The sequence below is a fragment of the Dama dama genome, unplaced genomic scaffold, assembly GCF_033118175.1.
Source record: "Dama dama isolate Ldn47 unplaced genomic scaffold, ASM3311817v1 ptg000094l, whole genome shotgun sequence".
Classification (NCBI taxonomy): domain Eukaryota; kingdom Metazoa; phylum Chordata; class Mammalia; order Artiodactyla; family Cervidae; genus Dama; species Dama dama.
In genome coordinates this window covers 3,830,121-3,843,611 of record NW_026870909.1, presented here as the reverse complement: position 1 = coordinate 3,843,611, position 13,491 = coordinate 3,830,121, and positions in this window count along the sequence as shown.

The following is a 13,491-nucleotide window of genomic DNA, read 5'->3' as shown; positions in this document are numbered from 1 at the left end:
CACCTTTTCAGGCTTTTCATGTTTTTGAACACCGCTTCATGCTCCTCCTATTTTTCAGACCGTTTCATGCTCCTCATATTTTTGACACCTTTTGAAGCTCTTCGTATTTTTCTCACCTTTTCAGGCTCTTCATGTTTTTGAACACCGCTTCATGCTCCTGCTATATTTCAGACCGTTTCATGCTCCTCATATTTTTGACATCTTTTGAAGCTTTTCATATTTTTCACACCTTTTCAGTCTCTTCATGTTTTTCAAAAACGCTTCTTGCTCCTCCTATTTTTCAGACCGTTTCATGCTCATCTCATTTTTGACACGTTTTGAAGCTCTTCATATTTTTCACAGCTTTTGAAGCTCTTCATATTTTTCACGCGTTTTCAGGCTCTTCATGTTTTTGAACACCGCTTCTTGCGACTCCTATTTTTCAGACCGTTTCATGCTCCTCTTATTTTTGACACCTTTTGAAGCTCTTCATATTTTTCACCCCTTTTCAGGCTTTTCATGTTTTTCAACACCGCTTCATGCTCCTCCTATTTTTCAGACTGTTTCATGCTCCTCATATTTTTCACACCTTTTGAAGCTCTTGATATTTTTCACACCTTTTCAGGCTCTTCATGTTTTTCAACACCGCTTCATGCTCCTCCTATATTTCAGACCGTTTCATGCTCCTCATTTATTTCACACCTTTTGAAGCTCTTCATATTTTTCACACCTTTTCAAGCTCTTCATATTTTTCCACTCCGCTTCATGCTGATCCTATTTTTCAGACCGTTTCATGCTCCTCATATTTTTGACACCTTTTGAAGCTCTTCATATTTTTCACATCTTTTCAGGCTCTTCATGTTTTGCAACACCGCTTCATGCTCCTCCTATTTTTCAGAGAGTTTCATGCTCCTCATATTTTTGATACCTTTTGAAGCTCTTCATATTTTTCACACCTTTTCAGGCTCTTCATTTTTTTCAACACTATTTTATGCTGCTCTTATTTTTCAGACCGTTACATGCTCATCTCATTTTTGACACCTTTTGAAATTCTTCATATATTTCACACCTTTTGAAGCTCTTCATATTTTTCACACGTTTTCAGGCACTTCATGTTTTTGATCACCGTTTCATGCTCCTCCTATTTTTCATACCGTTTCATGCTCCTCGTATTTTTGACACCTTTTGATGCTCTTCATATTTCTCACACCTTTTCAGGCTCTTAATGTTTTTCAAAAACGCTTCATGCTCCTGCTATTTTTCAGTCCGTTTCATGCTCCTCATATTTTTCACACCTTTTGAAGCTCTTCATATTCTGCACATTTTTGAAGCTCTTCATATTTTTCACATGTTTTCAGGCTTTTCATGTTTTTCAACACCACTTCATGCTCCTCATTTTTTCAGACCGTTTCATTCTCCTCATATTTTTGACAGGTTTTTAGGCTCTTCATATTTTTCACACCTTTTCAGGCTCTTCATGTTTTTGAACACCGTTTCATGCTCCTCCTATTTTTCAGACCGTTTCATGCTCCTCATATTTTTGACAACTTTTGAAGCTCTTCATATTTTTCACATCTTTTCAGGCTCTTCATGTTTTTCAACACCGCTTCATGCTCCTCCTATTTTTCAGAGAGTTTCATGCTCCTCATATTTTTGACACCTTTTGAAGCTCTTCATATTTTTCACACCTTTTCAGCTCTTCATGTTTTGAACACCGTTTCATGCTCCTCCTATTTTTCAGACCGTTTCATTCTCCTATATTTTTGACACCTTTTGAAGCTCTTCATATATTCACACCTTTACAGGCTATTCACCTTTTTCAATACCGCTTCATGCTCCTCCTATTTTTCAGCCCGTTTCATGCTCCTCATAGTTTTGACACCTTTTGAAGCTCTTCATATATTCACACCTTTACAGGCTATTCACCTTTTTCAACACCACTTCATGCTCCTCCTATTTTTCAGAGAGTTTCATGCTCGTCATGTATTTCACACCTTTTGAAGCTTTTCATATTTTTCACACCTTTTGAAGCTCTTCATATATTTCACACCTTTCCAGGCTATTCAGGTTTTCAATTCCACTTCATGCTACTCCTATTTTTCAAACCGTATCATGCTCCTCCTATTTTTGACACCTTGTGAAGCTTTTCATATTCTTCACACCTTTCAGGTTCTTCATGTTTTTCAAGACCACATCATGCTGCTCGTATTTTTCAGACCGTTTAATGCTCCTCATATTTTTGACACCTTTTGAAACTCTTCATATATATCACTCCTTTTCAGGCTCTTCATTTTTTGAACACCACTTCATGCTCCTCCTATTTTTCAGACCGTTTCATGCTCGTCACATTTTTGACACCTTTTGAAGCTTTTCAGATTTTTCACACCTTTTCAGGCTCTTCATATTTTTCAACACCACTTCAAGCTCCTCCAGGTTTGCAGACCGTTTCATGCTCCTCATATTTTTCACACCTTTTGAAGCTCTTCATATTTTTCACACCTTTTCAGGCTTTTCATGTTTTTGAACACCGCTTCATGCTCCTCCTATTTTTCAGACCGTTTCATGCTCCTCATATTTTTGACACCTTTTGAAGCTCTTCGTATTTTTCTCACCTTTTCAGGCTCTTCATGTTTTTGAACACCGCTTCATGCTCCTGCTATATTTCAGACCGTTTCATGCTCCTCATATTTTTGACATCTTTTGAAGCTTTTCATATTTTTCACACCTTTTCAGTCTCTTCATGTTTTTCAAAAACGCTTCTTGCTCCTCCTATTTTTCAGACCGTTTCATGCTCATCTCATTTTTGACACGTTTTGAAGCTCTTCATATTTTTCACAGCTTTTGAAGCTCTTCATATTTTTCACGCGTTTTCAGGCTCTTCATGTTTTTGAACACCGCTTCTTGTGACTCCTATTTTTCAGACCGTTTCATGCTCCTCTTATTTTTGACACCTTTTGAAGCTCTTCATATTTTTCACCCCTTTTCAGGCTTTTCATGTTTTTCAACACCGCTTCATGCTCCTCCTATTTTTCAGACTGTTTCATGCTCCTCATATTTTTCACACCTTTTGAAGCTCTTGATATTTTTCACACCTTTTCAGGCTCTTCATGTTTTTCAACACCGCTTCATGCTCCTCCTATTTTTCAGACCGTTTCATGCTCCTCATTTATTTCACACCTTTTGAAGCTCTTCATATTTTTCACACCTTTTCAAGCTCTTCATATTTTTCCACTCCGCTTCATGCTGATCCTATTTTTCAGACCGTTTCATGCTCCTCATATTTTTGACACCTTTTGAAGCTCTTCATATTTTTCACATCTTTTCAGGCTCTTCATGTTTTTCAACACCGCTTCATGCTCCTCCTATTTTTCAGAGAGTTTCATGCTCCTCATATTTTTGATACCTTTTGAAGCTCTTCATATTTTTCACACCTTTTCAGCTCTTCATGTTTTGAACACCGTTTCATGCTCCTCCTATTTTTCAGACCGTTTCATGCTCCTCCTATTTTTCACACCTTTTGAAGCTCTTCATATTTTTCACACCTTTTCAGGCTCTTCATGTTTTTCAACACCACTTCATGCTCCTCCTATTTTTCAGACCGTGTCATGCTCCTCCTATTTTTCACACCTTTTGAAACTCTTCATATATATCACACATTTTTCAGGCTCTTCATTTTTTGAACACCACTTCATGCTCCTCCTATTTTTCAGACCGTGTCATGCTCCTCATATTTTTCACACCTTTTAAAGCTCTTCATATTTTTCACATTTTTGAAGCTCTTCATAGTTTTCACACATTTTCAGACTCTTCATGTTTTTCACCACCGCTTCATGCTCCTTCTATTTTTCAGACCGTTTCATACTCCTCATATTTTTCACACTTTTTGAAGCTCCTCAAATTTTTCACATTTTTGATGCTTTTCATATTTTTCACACCTTTTCAGGCTCTTCATGTTTTTGATCACCGTTTCATGCTCCTCCTATTTTTCAGACCTTTTCTTGCTCATCTAATTTTTGACACCTTTTGAAGCTCTTCAGATTTTTCACACATTTTCAGGCTCTTCATGTTTTTGACCACCGCATCATGCTCCTCCTATTTTTCAGTCGTTTCATGCCTCGCATAATTTTTACAGCTTTTGAAGCTCTTCATGTTTTTCACACCTTTTCATGCTCTTCATCTTTTTCAAAACCGTCTCATTCTCATCCTATTTTAAAGACTGTTTCATGCTCCTCATATTTTTGACACCTTTTGAAGCTCTTCGTATTTTTCTCACCTTTTCAGGCTCTTCATGTTTTTGAACACCGCTTCATGCTCCTGCTATATTTCAGACCGTTTCATGCTCCTCATATTTTTGACATCTTTTGAAGCTTTTCATATTTTTCACACCTTTTCAGTCTCTTCATGTTTTTCAAAAACGCTTCTTGCTCCTCCTATTTTTCAGACCGTTTCATGCTCATCTCATTTTTGACACGTTTTGAAGCTCTTCATATTTTTCACAGCTTTTGAAGCTCTTCATATTTTTCACGCGTTTTCAGGCTCTTCATGTTTTTGAACACCGCTTCTTGCGACTCCTATTTTTCAGACCGTTTCATGCTCCTCTTATTTTTGACACCTTTTGAAGCTCTTCATATTTTTCACCCCTTTTCAGGCTTTTCATGTTTTTCAACACCGCTTCATGCTCCTCCTATTTTTCAGACTGTTTCATGCTCCTCATATTTTTCACACCTTTTGAAGCTCTTGATATTTTTCACACCTTTTCAGGCTCTTCATGTTTTTCAACACCGCTTCATGCTCCTCCTATATTTCAGACCGTTTCATGCTCCTCATTTATTTCACACCTTTTGAAGCTCTTCATATTTTTCACACCTTTTCAAGCTCTTCATATTTTTCCACTCCGCTTCATGCTGATCCTATTTTTCAGACCGTTTCATGCTCCTCATATTTTTGACACCTTTTGAAGCTCTTCATATTTTTCACATCTTTTCAGGCTCTTCATGTTTTGCAACACCGCTTCATGCTCCTCCTATTTTTCAGAGAGTTTCATGCTCCTCATATTTTTGATACCTTTTGAAGCTCTTCATATTTTTCACACCTTTTCAGGCTCTTCATTTTTTTCAACACTATTTTATGCTGCTCTTATTTTTCAGACCGTTACATGCTCATCTCATTTTTGACACCTTTTGAAATTCTTCATATATTTCACACCTTTTGAAGCTCTTCATATTTTTCACACGTTTTCAGGCACTTCATGTTTTTGATCACCGTTTCATGCTCCTCCTATTTTTCATACCGTTTCATGCTCCTCGTATTTTTGACACCTTTTGATGCTCTTCATATTTCTCACACCTTTTCAGGCTCTTAATGTTTTTCAAAAACGCTTCATGCTCCTGCTATTTTTCAGTCCGTTTCATGCTCCTCATATTTTTCACACCTTTTGAAGCTCTTCATATTTTGCACATTTTTGAAGCTCTTCATATTTTTCAAAATTTTCAGGATCTTCATGTTTTTCAACACCACTTCATGCTCCTCCTATTTTTCAGACCGTTTCAAGCTACTCATATTTTTGACACATTTTGAAGCTCTTCATATTTTTCACACCTTTTCAGGCTCTTCATTTTTTTCAACACTATTTTATGCTGCTCTTATTTTTCAGACCGTTACATGCTCATCTCATTTTTGACACCTTTTGAAATTCTTCGTATATTTCACACCTTTTGAAGCTCTTCATATTTTTCACACGTTTTCAGGCACTTCATGTTTTTGATCACCGTTTCATGCTCCTCCTATTTTTCATACCGTTTCATGCTCCTCGTATTTTTGACACCTTTTGATGCTCTTCATATTTCTCACACCTTTTCAGGCTCTTAATGTTTTTCAAAAACGCTTCATGCTCCTGCTATTTTTCAGTCCGTTTCATGCTCCTCATATTTTTCACACCTTTTGAAGCTCTTCATATTTTGCACATTTTTGAAGCTCTTCATATTTTTCACATGTTTTCAGGCTTTTCATGTTTTTCAACACCACTTCATGCTCCTCATTTTTTCAGACCGTTTCATTCTCCTCATATTTTTGACACGTTTTTAGGCTCTTCATATTTTTCACACCTTTTCAGGCTCTTCATGTTTTTGAACACCGTTTCATGCTCCTCCTATTTTTCAGACCGTTTCATGCTCCTCATATATTTGACAACTTTTGAAGCTCTTCATATTTTTCACATCTTTTCAGGCTCTTCATGTTTTTCAACACCGCTTCATGCTCCTCCTATTTTTCAGAGAGTTTCATGCTCCTCATATTTTTGATACCTTTTGAAGCTCTTCATATTTTTCACACCTTTTCAGCTCTTCATGTTTTGAACACCGTTTCATGCTCCTCCTATTTTTCAGACCGTTTCATTCTCCTATATTTTTGACACCTTTTGAAGCTCTTCATATATTCACACCTTTACAGGCTATTCACCTTTTTCAACACCGCTTCATGCTCCTCCTATTTTTCAGCCCGTTTCATGCTCCTCATAGTTTTGACACCTTTTGAAGCTCTTCATATATTCACACCTTTACAGGCTATTCACCTTTTTCAACACCACTTCATGCTCCTCCTATTTTTCAGAGAGTTTCATGCTCGTCATGTATTTCACACCTTTTGAAGCTTTTCATATTTTTCACACCTTTTGAAGCTCTTCATATATTTCACACCTTTCCAGGCAATTCAGGTTTTCAATACCACTTCATGCTACTCCTATTTTTCAAACCGTATCATGCTCCTCCTATTTTTGACACCTTGTGAAGCTTTTCATATTCTTCACACCTTTCAGGTTCTTCATGTTTTTCAAGACCACATCATGCTGCTCGTATTTTTCAGACCGTTTAATGCTCCTCATATTTTTGACACCTTTTCAAACTCTTCATATATATCACTCCTTTTCAGGCTCTTCATTTTTTGAACACCACTTCATGCTCCTCCTATTTTTCAGACCGTTTCATGCTCGTCACATTTTTGACACCTTTTGAAGCTTTTCAGATTTTTCACACCTTTTCAGGCCCTTCATGTTTTTCAACACCACTTCAAGCTCCTCCAGGTTTGCAGACCGTTTCATGCTCCTCATATTTTTCACACCTTTTGAAGCTCTTCATATTTTTCACACCTTTTCAGGCTTTTCATGTTTTTGAACACCGCTTCATGCTCCTCCTATTTTTCAGACCGTTTCATGCTCCTCATATTTTTGACACCTTTTGAAGCTCTTCGTATTTTTCTCACCTTTTCAGGCTCTTCATGTTTTTGAACACCGCTTCATGCTCCTGCTATATTTCAGACCGTTTCATGCTCCTCATATTTTTGACATCTTTTGAAGCTTTTCATATTTTTCACACCTTTTCAGTCTCTTCATGTTTTTCAAAAACGCTTCTTGCTCCTCCTATTTTTCAGACCGTTTCATGCTCATCTCATTTTTGACACGTTTTGAAGCTCTTCATATTTTTCACAGCTTTTGAAGCTCTTCATATTTTTCACGCGTTTTCAGGCTCTTCATGTTTTTGAACACCGCTTCTTGCGACTCCTATTTTTCAGACCGTTTCATGCTCCTCTTATTTTTGACACCTTTTGAAGCTCTTCATATTTTTCACCCCTTTTCAGGCTTTTCATGTTTTTCAACACCGCTTCATGCTCCTCCTATTTTTCAGACTGTTTCATGCTCCTCATATTTTTCACACCTTTTGAAGCTCTTGATATTTTTCACACCTTTTCAGGCTCTTCATGTTTTTCAACACCGCTTCATGCTCCTCCTATATTTCAGACCGTTTCATGCTCCTCATTTATTTCACACCTTTTGAAGCTCTTCATATTTTTCACACCTTTTCAAGCTCTTCATATTTTTCCACTCCGCTTCATGCTGATCCTATTTTTCAGACCGTTTCATGCTCCTCATATTTTTGACACCTTTTGAAGCTCTTCATATTTTTCACATCTTTTCAGGCTCTTCATGTTTTGCAACACCGCTTCATGCTCCTCCTATTTTTCAGAGAGTTTCATGCTCCTCATATTTTTGATACCTTTTGAAGCTCTTCATATTTTTCACACCTTTTCAGGCTCTTCATTTTTTTCAACACTATTTTATGCTGCTCTTATTTTTCAGACCGTTACATGCTCATCTCATTTTTGACACCTTTTGAAATTCTTCATATATTTCACACCTTTTGAAGCTCTTCATATTTTTCACACGTTTTCAGGCACTTCATGTTTTTGATCACCGTTTCATGCTCCTCCTATTTTTCATACCGTTTCATGCTCCTCGTATTTTTGACACCTTTTGATGCTCTTCATATTTCTCACACCTTTTCAGGCTCTTAATGTTTTTCAAAAACGCTTCATGCTCCTGCTATTTTTCAGTCCGTTTCATGCTCCTCATATTTTTCACACCTTTTGAAGCTCTTGATATTCTGCACATTTTTGAAGCTCTTCATATTTTTCACATGTTTTCAGGCTTTTCATGTTTTTCAACACCACTTCATGCTCCTCATTTTTTCAGACCGTTTCATTCTCCTCATATTTTTGACAGGTTTTTAGGCTCTTCATATTTTTCACACCTTTTCAGGCTCTTCATGTTTTTGAACACCGTTTCATGCTCCTCCTATTTTTCAGACCGTTTCATGCTCCTCATATTTTTGACAACTTTTGAAGCTCTTCATATTTTTCACATCTTTTCAGGCTCTTCATGTTTTTCAACACCGCTTCATGCTCCTCCTATTTTTCAGAGAGTTTCATGCTCCTCATATTTTTGACACCTTTTGAAGCTCTTCATATTTTTCACACCTTTTCAGCTCTTCATGTTTTGAACACCGTTTCATGCTCCTCCTATTTTTCAGACCGTTTCATTCTCCTATATTTTTGACACCTTTTGAAGCTCTTCATATATTCACACCTTTACAGGCTATTCACCTTTTTCAATACCGCTTCATGCTCCTCCTATTTTTCAGCCCGTTTCATGCTCCTCATAGTTTTGACACCTTTTGAAGCTCTTCATATATTCACACCTTTACAGGCTATTCACCTTTTTCAACACCACTTCATGCTCCTCCTATTTTTCAGAGAGTTTCATGCTCGTCATGTATTTCACACCTTTTGAAGCTTTTCATATTTTTCACACCTTTTGAAGCTCTTCATATATTTCACACCTTTCCAGGCTATTCAGGTTTTCAATTCCACTTCATGCTACTCCTATTTTTCAAACCGTATCATGCTCCTCCTATTTTTGACACCTTGTGAAGCTTTTCATATTCTTCACACCTTTCAGGTTCTTCATGTTTTTCAAGACCACATCATGCTGCTCGTATTTTTCAGACCGTTTAATGCTCCTCATATTTTTGACACCTTTTGAAACTCTTCATATATATCACTCCTTTTCAGGCTCTTCATTTTTTGAACACCACTTCATGCTCCTCCTATTTTTCAGACCGTTTCATGCTCGTCACATTTTTGACACCTTTTGAAGCTTTTCAGATTTTTCACACCTTTTCAGGCTCTTCATATTTTTCAACACCACTTCAAGCTCCTCCAGGTTTGCAGACCGTTTCATGCTCCTCATATTTTTCACACCTTTTGAAGCTCTTCATATTTTTCACACCTTTTCAGGCTTTTCATGTTTTTGAACACCGCTTCATGCTCCTCCTATTTTTCAGACCGTTTCATGCTCCTCATATTTTTGACACCTTTTGAAGCTCTTCGTATTTTTCTCACCTTTTCAGGCTCTTCATGTTTTTGAACACCGCTTCATGCTCCTGCTATATTTCAGACCGTTTCATGCTCCTCATATTTTTGACATCTTTTGAAGCTTTTCATATTTTTCACACCTTTTCAGTCTCTTCATGTTTTTCAAAAACGCTTCTTGCTCCTCCTATTTTTCAGACCGTTTCATGCTCATCTCATTTTTGACACGTTTTGAAGCTCTTCATATTTTTCACAGCTTTTGAAGCTCTTCATATTTTTCACGCGTTTTCAGGCTCTTCATGTTTTTGAACACCGCTTCTTGTGACTCCTATTTTTCAGACCGTTTCATGCTCCTCTTATTTTTGACACCTTTTGAAGCTCTTCATATTTTTCACCCCTTTTCAGGCTTTTCATGTTTTTCAACACCGCTTCATGCTCCTCCTATTTTTCAGACTGTTTCATGCTCCTCATATTTTTCACACCTTTTGAAGCTCTTGATATTTTTCACACCTTTTCAGGCTCTTCATGTTTTTCAACACCGCTTCATGCTCCTCCTATTTTTCAGACCGTTTCATGCTCCTCATTTATTTCACACCTTTTGAAGCTCTTCATATTTTTCACACCTTTTCAAGCTCTTCATATTTTTCCACTCCGCTTCATGCTGATCCTATTTTTCAGACCGTTTCATGCTCCTCATATTTTTGACACCTTTTGAAGCTCTTCATATTTTTCACATCTTTTCAGGCTCTTCATGTTTTTCAACACCGCTTCATGCTCCTCCTATTTTTCAGAGAGTTTCATGCTCCTCATATTTTTGATACCTTTTGAAGCTCTTCATATTTTTCACACCTTTTCAGCTCTTCATGTTTTGAACACCGTTTCATGCTCCTCCTATTTTTCAGACCGTTTCATGCTCCTCCTATTTTTCACACCTTTTGAAGCTCTTCATATTTTTCACACCTTTTCAGGCTCTTCATGTTTTTCAACACCACTTCATGCTCCTCCTATTTTTCAGACCGTGTCATGCTCCTCCTATTTTTCACACCTTTTGAAACTCTTCATATATATCACACATTTTTCAGGCTCTTCATTTTTTGAACACCACTTCATGCTCCTCCTATTTTTCAGACCGTGTCATGCTCCTCATATTTTTCACACCTTTTAAAGCTCTTCATATTTTTCACATTTTTGAAGCTCTTCATAGTTTTCACACATTTTCAGACTCTTCATGTTTTTCACCACCGCTTCATGCTCCTTCTATTTTTCAGACCGTTTCATACTCCTCATATTTTTCACACTTTTTGAAGCTCCTCAAATTTTTCACATTTTTGATGCTTTTCATATTTTTCACACCTTTTCAGGCTCTTCATGTTTTTGATCACCGTTTCATGCTCCTCCTATTTTTCAGACCTTTTCTTGCTCATCTAATTTTTGACACCTTTTGAAGCTCTTCAGATTTTTCACACATTTTCAGGCTCTTCATGTTTTTGACCACCGCATCATGCTCCTCCTATTTTTCAGTCGTTTCATGCCTCGCATAATTTTTACAGCTTTTGAAGCTCTTCATGTTTTTCACACCTTTTCATGCTCTTCATCTTTTTCAAAACCGTCTCATTCTCATCCTATTTTAAAGACTGTTTCATGCTCCTCATATTTTTGACACCTTTTGAAGCTCTTCGTATTTTTCTCACCTTTTCAGGCTCTTCATGTTTTTGAACACCGCTTCATGCTCCTGCTATATTTCAGACCGTTTCATGCTCCTCATATTTTTGACATCTTTTGAAGCTTTTCATATTTTTCACACCTTTTCAGTCTCTTCATGTTTTTCAAAAACGCTTCTTGCTCCTCCTATTTTTCAGACCGTTTCATGCTCATCTCATTTTTGACACGTTTTGAAGCTCTTCATATTTTTCACAGCTTTTGAAGCTCTTCATATTTTTCACGCGTTTTCAGGCTCTTCATGTTTTTGAACACCGCTTCTTGCGACTCCTATTTTTCAGACCGTTTCATGCTCCTCTTATTTTTGACACCTTTTGAAGCTCTTCATATTTTTCACCCCTTTTCAGGCTTTTCATGTTTTTCAACACCGCTTCATGCTCCTCCTATTTTTCAGACTGTTTCATGCTCCTCATATTTTTCACACCTTTTGAAGCTCTTGATATTTTTCACACCTTTTCAGGCTCTTCATGTTTTTCAACACCGCTTCATGCTCCTCCTATATTTCAGACCGTTTCATGCTCCTCATTTATTTCACACCTTTTGAAGCTCTTCATATTTTTCACACCTTTTCAAGCTCTTCATATTTTTCCACTCCGCTTCATGCTGATCCTATTTTTCAGACCGTTTCATGCTCCTCATATTTTTGACACCTTTTGAAGCTCTTCATATTTTTCACATCTTTTCAGGCTCTTCATGTTTTGCAACACCGCTTCATGCTCCTCCTATTTTTCAGAGAGTTTCATGCTCCTCATATTTTTGATACCTTTTGAAGCTCTTCATATTTTTCACACCTTTTCAGGCTCTTCATTTTTTTCAACACTATTTTATGCTGCTCTTATTTTTCAGACCGTTACATGCTCATCTCATTTTTGACACCTTTTGAAATTCTTCATATATTTCACACCTTTTGAAGCTCTTCATATTTTTCACACGTTTTCAGGCACTTCATGTTTTTGATCACCGTTTCATGCTCCTCCTATTTTTCATACCGTTTCATGCTCCTCGTATTTTTGACACCTTTTGATGCTCTTCATATTTCTCACACCTTTTCAGGCTCTTAATGTTTTTCAAAAACGCTTCATGCTCCTGCTATTTTTCAGTCCGTTTCATGCTCCTCATATTTTTCACACCTTTTGAAGCTCTTCATATTCTGCACATTTTTGAAGCTCTTCATATTTTTCACATGTTTTCAGGCTTTTCATGTTTTTCAACACCACTTCATGCTCCTCATTTTTTCAGACCGTTTCATTCTCCTCATATTTTTGACAGGTTTTTAGGCTCTTCATATTTTTCACACCTTTTCAGGCTCTTCATGTTTTTGAACACCGTTTCATGCTCCTCCTATTTTTCAGACCGTTTCATGCTCCTCATATTTTTGACAACTTTTGAAGCTCTTCATATTTTTCACATCTTTTCAGGCTCTTCATGTTTTTCAACACCGCTTCATGCTCCTCCTATTTTTCAGAGAGTTTCATGCTCCTCATATTTTTGACACCTTTTGAAGCTCTTCATATTTTTCACACCTTTTCAGCTCTTCATGTTTTGAACACCGTTTCATGCTCCTCCTATTTTTCAGACCGTTTCATTCTCCTATATTTTTGACACCTTTTGAAGCTCTTCATATATTCACACCTTTACAGGCTATTCACCTTTTTCAATACCGCTTCATGCTCCTCCTATTTTTCAGCCCGTTTCATGCTCCTCATAGTTTTGACACCTTTTGAAGCTCTTCATATATTCACACCTTTACAGGCTATTCACCTTTTTCAACACCACTTCATGCTCCTCCTATTTTTCAGAGAGTTTCATGCTCGTCATGTATTTCACACCTTTTGAAGCTTTTCATATTTTTCACACCTTTTGAAGCTCTTCATATATTTCACACCTTTCCAGGCTATTCAGGTTTTCAATTCCACTTCATGCTACTCCTATTTTTCAAACCGTATCATGCTCCTCCTATTTTTGACACCTTGTGAAGCTTTTCATATTCTTCACACCTTTCAGGTTCTTCATGTTTTTCAAGACCACATCATGCTGCTCGTATTTTTCAGACCGTTTAATGCTCCTCATATTTTTGACACCTTTTGAAACTCT